Raw genomic sequence first — 17,394 nt, forward strand, 5'->3', positions numbered from 1 at the left:
TATCCATTTAGTGTGTACCATGGTGACTTTATAGATCCATTTTTGTAACTTTTCAATGGACATGAAGGCACGTGCCCTTGAGGAAGAACACTGACATTACTACTGCTTTCAACCAAGGAAAACTGTCCTTCTATATTCAGTTCTTTATTTAATACAAAAAGTTATCTTGATTGACACGTAGTTACTCTAATTATTTTATCAGTAGAGGGGTATTCTTTTTATTTAGCCTCTTTAGTATCTTAAGAGCAGTTCTCAGTAATTTCACTTGCACAGTAAAATTAAATCTGCTATTCAGGGAAAAATTCTAAGTGGCATTTTAACATGTGCATATCAATTTACACAGCTATTTTTGGTTTTTATTGATTGATCTATTATATAGAACAGGTATGCTGCACCGAGATTGCTTTGCATTACAGTTGCAGGTAAGGAATTAGATCTACGTTCAGGATTACCTCAGGGTGTGAAGGCAGGCAGCCTTTACTATGAGAATATGTGGGACTATCTGTCCTGTCTTTTGGGGGATTGAAGTTGTACGTCATTCTTCCTATGCTAGTAATTTTAGGTATGTAAGTACTTCTGTAAATCTGGCACACTCCCTGCCCTTTAACATAGCTTAGTCCTGCACATATTTAAGTTGACTGCTTACATCTGTAAGGTTTAAATCAATACATTTTTTATTAAAAGTAATAACACTTGAGTTTTGTATCGCGTTTCATTTGTAAACTGAGATTGCTACACAAATAGAAGTTATCAGTGTTCACATTTTATAAGTTTGAAAAGTATTCACCTCTTTGTAAGGGGTTTTAGGTCTAAGTATAATAAAATTGTTTTAAAAAGTCCATGGAGGACATTTAAATACTAGATGACACTGAAATTACTGAAATCAAATTGTGAGTGTAAACCTTAATCCAGTAATTGAAACTGACAGAGTTCCAAACCTGGGTCCCAGTCTATATTCTCAATTACTGTGGTAAAAAAAAAGAAAAAAAGGCACCCTTTAAGGCTATATTTCCCATTTTATGTAGTTATAAATGAGACCAATAACACAGTCATTATATAATTTTGAAGGACAATCTATTTCTACAGATCAGGGCCTATACCTACCTATTCATAACTGGATGCATAATGTAATTTCAAATAATGAAATTTCAAATATATTTTTTCTTCAGAGCATTTGTAGACTGTCTGATATGTATGTTCTCATTCCAAGTGATCAGTTTTGAATCCTATTTCTGGATGTGTCTTAACTTCACTGAACAACCTTTTTAAATCAAAGGAACCCTCATTTTGACAAATGTTCACAGCAGAAAGCGAGGGTATTAGGGTCTTGGAGAATTTTACTGCAGATTTAATTTTAATGGCTAGCCGAAGCTATGGTTGAAGCATGTATTTTGAGCATATATTTTCCTATACACTTCATGGAGAAAATGGTGACAGTATGTATTACCCTAACCTTAGTCCCTTAAATTTTGTGTTTGGAATCAGAGCTGACTTTAATCATGTTGCTGCTAATTTGTAGTCTACACTGAAATCTCTGCATCTCCCAATCAACCCAGGAGTGCTCTTTTTCCTTCACTTTCTTTTTTTCCTAATAAACATGTAAGTTTTTTCAGGCGTTGGTCATTCACCGGCTTTTTTTCTCATGGCAGTAGAAGCAGTCTCAGCAATTAGTTAATGTCAGGAAATCACTGCCACAGCCTAATAGTGACATTTGAGCTTGCTAGAAAGAAATGAAGCAATAACAAATGTTTTCATATTGATGGATTTTTTTGTTTGTTTGTTCTAGTCTTTTTGGAGAAAAGTGTTTTGTTTGTCCTTGTGAATAAATTGCTCAAAGTAAATGATCTGATACTTCCAGATTTTTATTTTTTACTAGTTGCAATAAATAACCTAATGTAAACCTTTTTTTAAAAAAGAAAAAAAAGAGGAGATTTAGCTCTTCCAGCGTGTTCTTAATTTTTTGTTTGCTTCATTTTTCATTTAGATGCACAATTTAGTAGATAGCTACTGGAGTAATGTTTTTGTAGCGAAGTAGATGAGCCAATGTGTTTTGGATTATTTGGATCCTGTTTGAGACACAGGATTTTGTTCTCATATATGGCTGGCAGCAATGAAGTATTCAGATAACTCATGGAGTAACAGGCCTGTGTTCGCTAAAGGGCTGTGCTCTTCTCAAGTGTTTCCTTTCTCCTGTAAGAGATTTTTGGTATTGGATATTATCGGTTCAGAGTCTGAGACACAACTTTTTAAACTGATATTTTGCAAGTGTTTCCCCTGTCTCCCCACAGTCGTAGCAGTTTCAGCTTTGGCTGGTTACTTTCCAGCCTTTGGTCTGTTTAGGCTGCTGTTGGAGGTTCTTGGTGAGCTGAACATTAAACAATGTTTTTCAAGCTCGTTCATATGATGGTAGCTGGCACAGCGGAATCCATGTGGTAAAGCATTATTAAAATATATCTCTATCTTCCAACTTCCTGTACATTTGACATTTTCACAACTTTCCATAAAATCATCCTGTGATAGTGACAGATTAGTTTTTTCAACATGAGCTTCTAAACATGGCATTATTTTTGGTCACAGAAAGACGAGTAGCTTAAATACCAAAGGTTAAAACAAGTACTGTTTGAAAACAACTAAAATAAGTCATCCCAAAGAACTTCTATATAGAAAACATACAAATTCACTTTCTTGTCTGAGAAAAATAACTATCATCATACAACTGTCACCACAATTAATGAATCTGGCATCATTTACACAGTTTAGGAAAATTTTGTTTCTGGTGAAAAAGAAATTTACTATGAGAACAGCTGGGCAGTGGATCAGGTTGCTCAGAGAGCTTGGGCAGCCTCCATCCCTGGGGGTTTTCAAGACCCAGATGGATAAAGCCCTGAGCAACCTGGTGTGATCTCATAGCAGGGTCAGGTTGGGTCGGGTTGGCTTGGATGACTTTCTGAGGCCCCTTCCAATTTCATTTAGTCTTTGATTCCATGAAATTCACACGAGGTCACCTGCTGCTACTGAAAATGAAATAACTGTGTTGTAGCACATGCAGCTCTCTTTTAATCAGTTGTACCTTCTACAAAGATAGCTGAAGCGGGAGTAGGACACAAGAAAGAGGAACATGGAAAAGCGAAAGAAACAAGACGTAGTGCTTAGTGCAGAAAGCCTTTCATCCCTGAATGTTAAGGTTTTTCCAGTTGTCTTTTGTTGTCAGGAAAGTTTAGTGGCCCGAAAATGTTGCTGTTCAACAGGCAAATATGGGGAGTTTATTGATTCCCAGTTTGTGAAAGGATGGGTTAGCTGGTCAGAGGTCAAGGTGTGTCTTTGCAGTCCTCTGGTAAAAAAGTGTGGGCTGTGCTTGAAACAAATAGGAATTAGGTATATCTGGAGGAAGGTGATAGGTTTGTAGATATTAAGAAGAGATGTACGAGCTCAAAGAGCTTGCTGCAGAATGCTGTCCAGCAAACCAAGAGAGGAGGAAAGGCATGGAAAAGCAATAAACTCCCTCTTTACTTGATATGCATAGAGTTGCTTTCTGAGATCTTTAAATACCATTTTTAGCAATTCTTGTTTAGTTTTGCTCGTGTGTGATGTTCACAGTTTACTTGTATCAGCCATCCAAACACTAAGCGTTTCTCTTGTAAACGGGAGAGCAGTTGGAGCCCAGGCTATAAGATATTTAGAACAGTGTAAAACTCTCCCCCTGTCAAGAATGGCAATATGCATAACAGTTCTTTAAAACATATGGGTTTCACATCCTTTTATTTAAATGTCTAAGGCAATCTGCATACACAGTGAAGAGTTCCCAGGGGTTTGGTTGTGGGTTTTTGCTTTTTGTTTTTGTCGATCACTGTTGCCTTATTTTTGGTGCAGTTGTTACTACTCTTAGTATAGTGTCTGTGGTAGCCCTGGTCTAGTAGGATATAAATAGTGACAGGAGAGAAAACGAACACCTTGATTTTTTTTTTTCCCTCCTGACAGCTCTTGGGGGCACAGGGAGAATTTTGTGAGTAGGAAGGGTGGCCTTGGAAGGAGTCCCCATAACCTGAAAGAGCTGTCCTGTTTTCTTGTCTCCTGACGTATGGGAGATGCCAGCTGCTACTGTGCATGGGGTGGTACGTAACCCCTTGACTTGCTCCATCCTGTAACTATGGTGCTTCTATGCCCTGTGAATGTAGAGGTACTTCTGTGTTTGCCAACGGACTGCTTTGTATTTCTGAATAAGTGAAACTACTGTAGAAGTTCTTAGTATTAGAGGATAAATAAAATGTGCTATAGACATCTTGACATCTAGTCTGAGTCTTCGCTCAGGCTTAATTATTGCCACTCAGTATTGGTCTGTATCTGTTCTTCTTAAGGACCTTTGTATTTTTAGCACAATCTATACCTGCCAGAGGGTTTTCAGAATATTTTGATACCCGCAACAGTGAGATCAATCAAGTAGGCTAAGATACTTTCGCAGCTGTGTGTTACACTTAGCTTCTTACGGTAATGAGCTGTCTTGTCTATTTGTTAGAAATGTCTAGTATGTTCTCTAACATGCTGTCCTTTACAAGAGAAGAGAAAAATAACACCTTAAAATTTGCAATTAGAATAAAGTCTTTGATTAGGTGAGAAAATATTTGATGTTTGAGAGTTTTCTGTTGCATATTAAAAAGAGTTAAAATGCCACTGGTTTAGAAAAAAAAATGGTGCTTACATTTGTTGTAAAACCTGAATCTTTGCACCTAGTACCAGGCTTGTCAGAAGCCTTGGCTGGACTTCCCTAGCAGTTGTGGGAGGAGACTTGCAAGTTTCTCGCAGAACAAGAGAATGATTTTTTAAATTGTTTTTTTAAAGCACATTAATGAGAGAGATTGACTTTCAGTTGGTGGAATTCCAAGTCATGTAATGAACATCGTCTTTGGTGAGTTGAGAAGTATTTTAGCTTTTTAAACACTTCAGGTGAATGAGTCTGCGTTTGAAAATTAATTGGCTGCTTCTGTGGGTAAGTGCTGGATAATGGCATAAAAATACCTGCACTCTTCTTCATTTTATGACAATTCCTTGTGGGTAGTGAATGTGGCCCTGACATGCAAAGGAGGGAAGCTACAGCCTAGCAGCCATCTCATCCTTCTTTTCTCCCTTCTTATTTGTCTCTGAAAATACTATGGACCCATGCTTTAGAGCCCCTGAAAAACTGAGCAAGTGAAGATGCTGTTGGAGTAACATACATGCCTCTGGGCAATGCTCTCTCTTCCTTTTCCCTTTTCCCTTTTCCCTTTTCCCTTTTCCCTTTTCCCTTTTCCCTTTTCCCTTTTCCTTTTTCCCTTTTCCCTTTTCCCTTTTCCCTTCTTTTCCCTTAGTACGTGGGAGCAACCAATACCTTGGTCTGGAATGGGATGGGCTGGGAACTGAGTGGGGGATGAAGCACCTTTGGTACCTGTCAAATCTGAACTTGGAAACCTTGAAAACCAACATTTTGATCTTAGATCAGTAGACTGACTCACTGGAAAAAAACAATATATTAGATATTTATAAACTGCTAAATACAGAATAAAGTGCAACTGCTTTTTTTTACCACCTGCTTAGGTCTGAATGTTGAATACTTCATACTAGTGAATTACATGCACTTTGAAAGATATTTTAAACTCGAGTTAGTGGGTTTTGTCACTAAATTCTCTGCCCTCTATACTCTTGTGTTTCTGACTGAATTATTTACAGTTATTAAAAACTTATTTCAATGTTTTTGGGTTATTTCCTTGTTATTCCATGTTTCACTTTTTCCTATGCATTGCTTGCACGCTTATCTGATGACTCTGCCTTTCAGAATACGAGGTTGCATGACAAAAGACACATCTCCACATGCATGAAGGAACAGAAAGGCGTGACGGCAGGCAGGGGAACCCCAAGATCTTATTCAGAGGAAGAATCTCCTCCCCTAGCCCCTTCCAGGACTGTCCAAGGAGGGACATCAGCTTCATGGCCTAAGGTTGACTCCCACAGCTGGGAGTCAGTGGGAGCAGCTCTCTGGAGCACCCATTGGAGTCTGTGTGAGGGGTCACTGCCCAGGGCTATGGGGCACATTATGGGTTGCAAGGGAAGGGCATTTCAAGATTACTTCAGCCAGCGAGTAGGTTAAATGCCTTGGGAGCCAGGTATGTGTGTGCTGAGCACCTGAAGGAGCTGGCTGCTGGAGTAACTAGGTCCAGGACAACTGCCAGAGAGACAGTAGGGTTGTGGAGAGGGGCGAAGGTTGGGGGTATCTGTGTGTGAGGCCACTGGAGATGAGAGGATTCAGAGATGAGTTACTGGGGAGACTTAAGTATCTCAGGCTGGTTACTGGAGGGATGCACAGTATGTGTTTCCCACTAGTGGACCTTCATCCTGATCTGCTAGAGGGGAACAGGGTGAGGCTGTTGGCGATGTTCGTGTTTCCAGTTGACAGTTTACACTGCTGAGCAACAAGTGAGGTTGCCCTGCTGCTGTCTGTACATGTCAGTGTAGTGTTTTCACAACCATATGAATTTGATGCAGGTTCACCTGGTAGCTACTTCATCTTTCTCTACAGGGCTCCTTTCTCTTCTGCTATTGGTTGTTCATTATTGTGGAATTAATTCCCTCTCAATCTGGAATGCGGCAGTTGTCTGTATGGGATCTGGTCCTGGCTCTTTTTTTCTCCCCAACTTCTAACTCCATTTTCGTTGTGCTCGCACTCCATCATACAAGCTGCAAGTTTAATAACCACAGTCAATCGCCTAGGTGTTGGGAATAATAGCAGATCAGATCGATGGGAATTGCACTCAAAATATCCTTCTCTTGTGATAGTTACCATAGACGACTCTTCTCATTATTGTTTTCTGAGCAATTCTACATTAGGTTTTTAAAATTTATCTAGACCATGTTTCTCTAGCTTGTTTTATGGTGATGTGAGATGATAGAGGGATCATTTTGATTCTGTTCTGATAACACAGCAGCCTCTTTCACTGCAGTTATAACCATGTTAATTTCTAAGTGGAAATTCAAAAATATATTTGGGTTGGTGTACTCTGCTCCAAAATACTGCAGTTTCAGGTCTTTAGCTCATTTACTGAGCTCGAAATACATGTTTTTCTCAGTAGTCCTGTCCTTCAGAAGTGCAGTGCAGAACTTGCAGAAAAGATATACATTCATATGAAAATTAGTTCAGGCAAACTGTCTATCAAGGAAAAGACCAGTTTCTAAAAATGCAACAATACCAGAAATACGTTTGTTGCTTGCCTGTTATGTGGAACATTAGAATCAAAGTTACTGGTTATCACACTGAAGATATTCAAGACAGTAAAGCTGATTGAAATAGAAAGCATATTTATATTAAGTGGCAAGTATGCTCTTTCTTAATGTACAAAAAAGCATTCATTAGAAAAAAGTAATTTATTTCTTTTGAATTGAATGCAATGTTAGTTTAATTTTCAGAACATTGCCTGGGGCAATGGTTTGACATTTTCTTGAAACCCATCTGATTAGTTCTCAGAATTATGCTGAGAAATGTCACTTACTATGGAAAATACCTTCTTAAGCAGTGAACCTCAGAAAAGAAAAATTATTTTTTCTTCACAAATTGCTTTGTGCATTTCAGTGGCAAGGGCAACAGTTAGCTCTAATTGTGTATTGAGCTTGTTTTTATATGATTATGGAATCAATTCAGAATCTTAACAGAAAAATGATATGGATTGAACCAAGTCTATTGTGCTGTTTTAGTGAAGGTGACCTTAAAGAGTAAGTGTAAAGGCATTTAAGTTTAAAATTTCAATACTCTTCTGCTGTAATTCTTATGACATGAAGCTCAGAGTTGCCTGTGTAATGTCTCCCTTAAATGAAATAGGCTTTTTCGTCTGAGTTAGTGGCAAAGATGAATTGTATACATTCAGATGTGGGTTTTGAATGAATTAATAGATTTAATAAAGTTACATAATATCATTTACAGGATTTGCTAATGTAAGTATTTTGCTTATACCATCATTCAGTACTATGAAGATTTCAGTGGTCTTTATTGGATCTTACTGGACAGTGAAACGCTATGTTAAAGTATGATATTCAAATTAGTATGGTTAAACAGCTGGTAAGATTCCCAGAGCTTGAAAACAAACTTTGATTGTCAGATTTTGTATGGTGCAAAACTGAAGTTTCTGTCAAAAGCAACATTTCCACATCTGAATCAAGAATTATGGTTGTTGTATACAGCAAGTACAGCAGAATGCATTGTCTGGAGAATGATCATTTTCAGCACTGTACTGGTCTTAATGGTTAGGTTTAACACTCCAGACTATTTTGCCTTCTTCATTAAGAATATATATATATAAAAAATAAAGAATGCACATATTTTAAAAACTTAAGATAGTTTATGATATTTATTATTTAGATTCTCCCCTGTATCTTCGTTTTTTAATTAAAAAAAAGCAGGGGGATTTGGACCTCCTCGCTAGATGACTTCAGTAGAATAGTTTACTGTCTATTTTAATGAAGCTTGCTTTCTAATTAGACAATTTTTTCTATGACAATAAAGTTCATCTATCTTGTTGCATTCATCTGTCTGTATTTGCTCACAGTGGTTGATGTTGTCATTATAAAAAAAAAAAAAAGGGACTATTTTCAGGGGACTTCAGTCTGTCCATGAAAAAGAGACTGTAGAAAGCCAGTTGTTTTTATTCCCCCAGGTTTTGGAAAATGTCATATGCACTTCAATTAAAAAAAGTATTCATATTGAAGAAAAATTTTTTGCAGAGGAAAGAAGTTGCATTTGACATGGTCTCTGCTAGAAATGAGGGGAGCTCCTTTAAAATTGTTAGAACAACTTTTGGACTTGCTCTGATGTGAGCTCAACCTTGCACTACACTTTTTGCTAACATTGACTTAAATGTTCATATGTTAATGCATATGTAAGTAGTTGGATGTGCAAATTGATGTATTTAAAATCCATTCTGACCCCTGTTATCTGAAATGTCTTTGGATTTTTAATTTTTTTTAAAAAAGTATTTTTATCATTCAGACACTTTGTGACAGAGGTCAGTACCTTTTTATCTTCCTTCTCTTTAATTCCCAGGTTTACAGATAGGGAAATGGAGAGGAGAAGAGAAAAAATTATTCACCCAAGGTGAATTAAGAAAGTCAGTGATAGAATCCAAGTCTCTGTAGTCAAGAATCACAGAATGGTTGGGGTTGGAAGGGACCTCTGGAGATCATCTAGTCCAACCCCCTGCTAAAGCAGGTTCACCTAGAGCACATTGCACAGGGTTTCATCCAGGCAGGTTTTGAATATCTCCGGAGAAGGAGACTCCATGGCCTCCCTGGGCAGCCTGTTCCAGTGCTCTGCCACCCTCAAAGTAAAGAAGTTTTTCCTCATACTCAGATGGAACTTCCCATGTTTCAGTTTGTGGCCGTTGCCCCTTTTCCTGTTACTGGGCACCACTGAGAAGAGTTTGGCCCCATCCTCTTGACACCTGCCCCTAAGGTATTTGTAAGCATTGATAAGATCCCCCCTCAGTCTTCTCTTCTCCAGACTAAACAGACCCAGCTCTCTCAGCCTCTCCTTGTAAGAGAGATGCTTCAGTCCTCTGATCATCTTCATAGCCCTCTGCTGGACTCTCTCCAATAGTTCATTGTCTTTCTTAAACTGGGGAGCCCAGAACTGGACACAGTACTCCAGGTGTGGCCTCAGTAGGGCTGTGTAGAGGGGAATGATAACTTCCCTTGAGCTGCTGGCCACACTCTTCCTCATGCACCCCAGGATACCATTGCCTTTCTTGGCCACAGGGCACACTGCTGGCTCATGGTGAACTTGTTGTCCACCAGGACTCCCGCGTCCTTCTCTGCGGAGCTGCTTTCCAGCAGGTCAACCCCCAACCTGTACTGGTACATGGGGTTATTCCTCTCTAGGTGCAGGACTCTGCACTTGCCGTTGTTGAACTTCATGAGGTTCCTCTCTGCCCAGCTCTCCAGCCTGTCCAGGTCTCGCTGAATGGCAGCACAGCCTTCTGGTGTATCAGCCACTCCTCCCAGTTTTGTGTCATCAGCAAACTTGCCGAGTGTACACTCAGTCCCTTTGTCCAGATCATTGATGAAAAAGTTGAACAGGACTGGACCCAGTACTGACCCCTGGGGAGCACCGCTAGCTACAGGCCTCCAACTAGACTCTGCGCCGCTGAGACTCTGAGAGCCCTCCGAGCTCTGCCATTTAGTCAGTTCTCAATCCACTTCACTGTACACTCATCTAACCCACACTTCCTGAGCTGTTCTGTGACCATGTTATGGGAAACAGTGTCAAAAGCCTTGCTGAAGTCAAGGTGCAGACAACATCCACTGCTCTCCTCTCATCTACCCAGCCAGTCATGTCATCATAGAAGGCCATCAGGTTGGTCAAGCATGATTTCCCCTTGGTGAATCCATGTTGACTACTCCTGATAACCTTCTTTTCCTCCACGTGCTTAGAGACGGCATCCAGGATGAGCTGTTCCATCACCTTTCCAGGGATGGAGGTGAGGTTGACTGGCCTGTAGTTGCCTGGGTCCTCCTTCTTGCCCTTTTTGAAGACTGGAGTGACATTTGCTTTCCTCCAGTCCTCAGGTACCTCTCCTGTTCTCCATGACCTTTCCAAGATGATTGAGAGTGGCTTGGGAATAACATCTGCCAGCTCCGTCAGCACTTGTGGTTGCATCCTATTGGGGCCCATGGATTTGTGGGTGTCCACTTTGTCTAAATGATCTCTAACTTGATCCTGCTCAACCAAGGGAAAGTCTTCCTTTCTCCAGACTTTCTCTCATACCTCCAGGGCCTGGTATTCCTGAGGGCTGGCCTTAGCAGCAAAGACTGAAGCAAAGAACGCATTCAGTAACTCTGCCTTCTCTGTATCCTCCATCACCAGGGCACCCTCCCCATTCAGCAGTGGGCCCACATTTTCCCTAGTCTTCCTTTTGCTGCTGATGTACTTGAAGAAGCCCTTCTTGTTGTCCTTGATGTCCCTTGCCAGATTTAATTCCAAGTGGGCCTTAGCCTTCCTCGTCACATCCCAGTCATATGACCTTCCTTATTGCTAATCAAATTCCCTTTCAAGCAATGTTAGTTTTAATTAAATAGAACTAGTCATATCTCTAAGCTTTATTAAGGTTTCATTAAGAAACTAGGGAGATGAGGAAAGGATGTCAGAGTTCCTTCAGCAGGACCTTAAATTCTGTTTATAAAACATAATATAATTCATATTCCAGTTCATTTAATTGTTAAGGACACTGGTTTCTGTTGAACCCTTCTGAAACATAAAAATGCTAGTCATATTCTAAAGGAGCTTTCCAAATAAAAAAAAAAAAACAGTTCAATGACTCATCTACCCTTAAACATATTTGGGGTCTGAAAACAACAACACAGTTTTAGTTGTGGGGGAAGAATTGCTTAAATACAGTATTTGATAGCTTGGAAAAATCATAGAAGTTGTGACTGAAATGGAGCTAGATGGAAACTAGCATTTGGGACAATAAGTTTTCAGATGCTTTCTTTTGATGCTAAAGTATCATTATCATCCTGAAATACTCAAGTAACAGATTTGGCTTTATGTGCTATTGTGCTTTTGTTTGGGTTCTTTTTTTTAATTTGTTTTTTGTTTAAAGATAATAAAGTTTATAGTTTCAGGCTTTCATCCACAAGCAGAGGTCTAAAGACAATTCAGAGTTGTACGACTCTGTGGGGGTGCATCTTTGAAAGGAAGAAGAAGAGAAAATGTAACATTGTGAGGCTGTTTAAAACCAAGCAGTTGAAAACTGTTGACATTTCCTTAGAAATGAATCAGCAGCACCATATGTGAGCATTTTTAAGTAGTCTTTTTAATTACACAGTGTTTTAAAATTTGCAACATATGTTTGTGTGTTGGGATGACTAATTGCTGTCCACTAGGTTTTCACAACACTCCCAGGAGCAGAAGCTACTCTCCAACATTGTGACTTTTTCTTTTTTAAGTAATGGTAATGGAAAGCTAGAAGCGCTAGGAGGTAATGGCAAGGTGGGCACTAAGCAGACATTTTGCCCTGAAGTTCATATAGTTCAAATTGCATGCAGTCCCTGTGAAATTTACGAAGGAACTAAAGTTAAAGCTGTCTCCTTAATTTCTTTTGAAATTACTTTTCCAGCTGACTTTAATCATCCGAGAGGTAGAGGACAGAGGATGTGTCCTGGAAGTACATTGGATTGTTTCTTTGGTTTGGTTTGTTTTTCTCCGGAGACCAAGCACAGCGAGCGTTATCTTTGTTAGACAGTCTCACCATATGCCTCATCCCTGGCCAGTTCCTTCTCTGTTCCTGGAGGGGATAAACAGCTTTCATCCGCTTCTGCTCACTGCTTGCGCTGTCTGCAGAGCCTCTTGTTTTGAGGCTTTTCTTTTATGTCTTTGGTAATCTGGGGTCTAAGCAATTGGCCTTGTTAGTTTCCAGCGCCGTTACATTGAGCCAGGGACTAAGGAAGGGCGAGCAGTTCAAATCCAAGTGTGGCTGTGATAAACTGTACGTGTTTCCATTTACTGTTGGCACATGATTGAAAAAAAACCCCACAAACTAAAACACTTTTTCTAACATTTGCTTCAGCACTGTGCTTTAGGAAGAGATGACTCAAGGGACTGCATCTTTTTCCCCTTCACTTTTCTTTGTTGTCTTGGCATTTTCCCTCTCTGCTTGCTGAATTTGCAAGTTGGCTTTATTTAAGCAGCATCTTACCCCTCTTTATTTTATTACTTATTCTAAAGGTATGATATGTTTGCTACATATGCAGTAAAACCTAATGAAGTGATATGAAACACTGGGTGCAAAAATTTAACCCTCCCCAAAATGACACTTGCACACAAAACGGGCTCTGTTTGCGTTTTGAGCATCAGCCGTGTTTCGAGCAGACTTCAACTGTGTTTAAAATATGAGCTGTGCTGTGGTTCCTGAATGGAGCCACGGGGTCTCTTGTTCTGGTCAGAAGCTGTGCAAAAACTAGAAATCTGTGTAGTTTAAAAAGTGCAAAAATGATTTTGGACTCTCTCAGTGTTTTTCAGAATTTAGTCTCATTTGGATTCAGTATTCTGCATGAAGCAGATTCACATTAAGGTTCACACACACTGACTATAGGGAGTTATTACTGCAGGTAAAGTGTGAACTCTTATTTACGATTCCATTTATTTTCATTTCAGCTGATCCCTTTAGGAAGAGATTTCATCAGCTTCACTGCTCTCTAGGAACATAAAGTCCTAGTCATAGGCTGAAAACTGGGCTACCGTGCAATTAGAGAATGAGTTGGAAACTTCTAGTGACCCAGTCTGCCATAGCATATTCATAATATGAAAGCCTGGGATGCCAGCTCTCTTCTGTCTAAAAATGATTTCTTCCAAACAACATGCAATTTATTCATCCATGTGGGTTTAGTATCCAGAGCAAAAGACATGCCACAGGAGAAAGACTTAATAGGTAAGGGTCTTAACTGTCTAATTCAGTGATATTTTTGCTACTGAAAGTCATTCATTTTCCATTATTGGATGCATAAGTATATGTAATATTTATGAAAAATCATTCTTCATCTATGGTTAAGGTTTTGCTCTCTATCTTAGTGTTCTCATTTCTGATGGGAAACTTTATAAAAGATAAGCAACTTAGGAGAAGTTGTAAGATTTCTTAATACTTCAGCAGTGAACAAAGACTTGTTGTCAAATGTCTTCCACTGATACAATAACTTTGAAAATAAATTTAATATTTAATGTGAATATTTCTTCAAATATTAAATATTCTGCATTAGTATTTGACCTTATGCAAAAGTATAAAAATTATAATAAAGGATCTACTTTAGCTGACTGATTATACTGCCCTCATTCATGCATGTAGTCTGATTGACTTTGTTGGTGCTTCTCATCTAAGTCATCTGCAATTTTAACTGAACAGCGCCAAACTGTTGGTACTATTTATTTCGAATCTGTTGCCTTCATATGTTATTTAAAAAACAACCACCCCAAAACTCACTTTTTTCCCCCCTTTACCTTTATTTAAAACTTCCATATGTTTGCTGAAGTAATCACAGTCCCTGTTTCCAAAAACCATAAGCAGATAAACTAATATAGAAGCATTTAATCAATATGGTGTTAGGTGTTCAAGCGGGATTTGAAAGCTGTTCTCTTGGGATCTATACAAGAAACAACTGCTGTACTGCAAGTATACAAATGTATACTTTATTTTTATTGTATATTTCTATATAATTAAATATAAAAGGGGATGATAATTTTGTTCCGGGTCTAATATTATGCAATAAATTGAGAAAACTAATCGGCTAGTGCATGGAAGCATCCCTTCTTATTTAATCATCTAAATGGGTGAATTTTATTGTAGTTCGAGTACAGTTGCAGTAATTCTTTATATGCATGTACTTCAATTAAAATGCCATATGTTATAATTTGCTGGTGGTATGAACTGGAAAAAAAGATGCCTTAAGGTTTCCAAAACCTAACTTATGAGTGTAGTGATCATTTCAAGAAGTTCTGTATAAAATTGCTTGGTCTTTTTGTCATGCATTTTCCATTTAAGTTAGTGGAAGCTGTATAGCGAAAATCACACTGAATTCATTGCAAATCTAGGGCATGCTTAAGGGGCACTTCATCTGAGCAAAGAAATCATTGCTTTGACTGTAGCTATGTTAAGTGAGAGATGGAAGTTGAATAGCTTTTAGTTTATTGCTCATTTGAAAGCTGGAGGGAAGAATGGCCTTTGTCTACCTGCCAAGCTCTTCCTCTCCCCTGCCCAGACTTCCTAAAAATGCTCATTTGAAATCTGGCAGCAGTTACCTTTGATTTCTTTCAATTTCTTTTCCAATTTATTTTTTTTTAACAACACTTCATTTTTTTTTCTTTTGTTCCTGTGAAAAATTTGATATATTTTTAAAATGTAATAACTGAAAACTAATGTAGTTTGAAACAGGACCCAAAGAAAAAGTCACTTAATGATAATTTGATACTTAATTCAAAATCTGGTCACTAAGATGTACGCTTGAGTTGCTGAGTCTTTCTCTGTTTGTTGATATATGAACCTGTTAGCTTTCTTTAGGAAAATTTTAAAAGTCCTACCTTTTTGCGTGTACTATAATGACATCCTGTTGCAGGTGCAGTCGAAGTGTGTGTCATAATGTTGAAGAACAGTAATTGAGCTTGTAGGAAATTTGTGATCTGTAAGTCTGTGGATATGACACCTTGTTGTTATGTAATTAAATAAGGAAAGTGAAATTATGAAATCTGTTGGTACCTTCAACAGTAGTACTTTTAATGCATTAATTAGCTGCATTTGCTCTGAGACCAGCATAAAGAAGAGAAAATATTTGTTGTTTTCATGGCAGAGTATTAAATAACACAAACTTTTCTTAATAGAAGTAATCATATGTTCATTGTGGTTTTGCATTTATTCTAGTTTTTATCTTCTTATTTAATTGGGAATTTTTTGAGCTCCTGACATCACCACAGATGTCAAGTAGGCAATTCTTGGAGACCTTTTTGAGATATTTGTTTTTATGCAGGGGGAGGGGAGCGGAAATCAGTCTTCCATTTTTTTTTCTTCAAAACTGTTTTATGATAAAACACTTCCCATACTCAGGAGTTCCAATTAAGTGTATAGCTAACTAAACATGAATCTTGCAAAGTCCTGCAACTCATTGCAAGAACAAATGAAAATGCTTTCTGAACAGTGTGTCTTGCTAGATGATGTGGTGAACATGGCCATTTATACTTTGCCTGGGTAAGACAAGTGTTACTTCCGTAGAGTTTTTAATAGCTTTTATGTTTGAGGTTGAGTGACGACTGATACCAGGAATAGAGGCAAGAAACAGTTTTCCAAGCATAGGAAGAGAAGCCAGTTTAGATGAATTCGATCTCTTTTACTGTTCAAACTGGACTCAGATTTTGTTCATGGGTGTAAAACGGAGAAGGAGGCATTGATGGTAATAATAAGCACGTGTCTAAGATAATAGACTCTGCAAAAGTTAAACTTTGGAGTGGGTTTAGTAATGAGTTCCCATGCAGTGCTTACTGTTTGCTGCTCTGCTCTTACTTGCTGGATTTTGAGAAAATCAGGTAAAGCATTCCTGATACTTAAAGCCCTTTGCTAAATTAAATATTTTCTGATTATTGAAGTGGTTAGATATTTTAAGCTGGTTATCTTGAAGCACTATGGTTAATTTGCTTTTGTTTTGTTTTCTACGAAGCATAAAAGTAGACAATTATTGGCATATCATGGATATCATCTTATCCTTTTCCCGTTCTCCATTCTTTATGAGGAGTGAAGAAATGAATACTTCAGTTTTGTGAAGTAAAATTGGTATAATCCAAATGGTAGTCCCTGGTTAAAAATAAATAAATAAAATTGATACCAATTTGGAGATTGGTGTAACATTCTTTACCTTATGGGTTATGTCTCTATTGTCTTAGGCAGAATCCTCCTTCTAATGACATTACAGAGAGTCATGTAAAACCAAAAAAATCTGGTTTTGGCTGACATAACATCTCTTCTCTCATTCCTCTCAGCTAAGTTCTTACGTCGTTTTAGCTGTTTCACTCTTATACCCATCTCCATCTCAATTAAAACAACCCCTTAATAAACACTTAAATTCCAAGGATATAAAATAAGAAGTACTCTTTGTGACTGCTAGTTTTCTTTCATTAAAATGCTGACCAGTAAAATAGAAATTTGTAGCAACATAATGATTTCTGCTTGATAAAGATGCTACTATAGATAATGATGCTGCCAGATAAATGTCATCAGAGAACGAGACATTTTTCAAAAACAAATGTCAGGCCTCAGCTGACATGCATATTGATCCACTAAATTATTTTTTCATGACTGTGGAAAGTGTTTATTTGTGCAGTAAGGGTAAGCACGTTAAGATGATGGTTACTTAGGAGAATTAATTTCTCTTTTTGCCTTCATGATTAAAGAGTGTGGCCTAAAGTTGTATGGTTGCCAGACCCAGGAGTGCCCATTCGTATCTCTGCAGTGCAACCTTGTGTTGACAATACATACATGATGGGAGAGTTTGGGTATGCATGTAGGCTCACAGTCATGCTCAAAATGTGGTGTAAATGTAGCAAAAGACTTACCTATCATAAAAGTACGTATCTTCCATAAGAAATGACATCCTCTGCTGGCAGCCAAGCAGGGAAGAAAATGGAATGGTGATGCATGATCAGCAGTTTTCATTAAGGTCGTAAGTCTGATTAAAAGCTGGTAGCTTGTGGTTTGTATACGTCTGTGATGATATTTCACAATTAATATGCATTACAAAGTACTGTTTGAAATAATAGGGGTACAGAAATGACAGTCTTGGTTGAAAAAAATTGATTCATTGTGGTAGTTTCATAATCTGATAAATTTTAGTTAAGGGGCGGGGGGAAAA

This window comes from Nyctibius grandis, chromosome 3 (assembly GCF_013368605.1).
Source record: "Nyctibius grandis isolate bNycGra1 chromosome 3, bNycGra1.pri, whole genome shotgun sequence".
In the NCBI taxonomy this organism is placed as follows: Eukaryota; Metazoa; Chordata; class Aves; order Nyctibiiformes; family Nyctibiidae; genus Nyctibius; species Nyctibius grandis.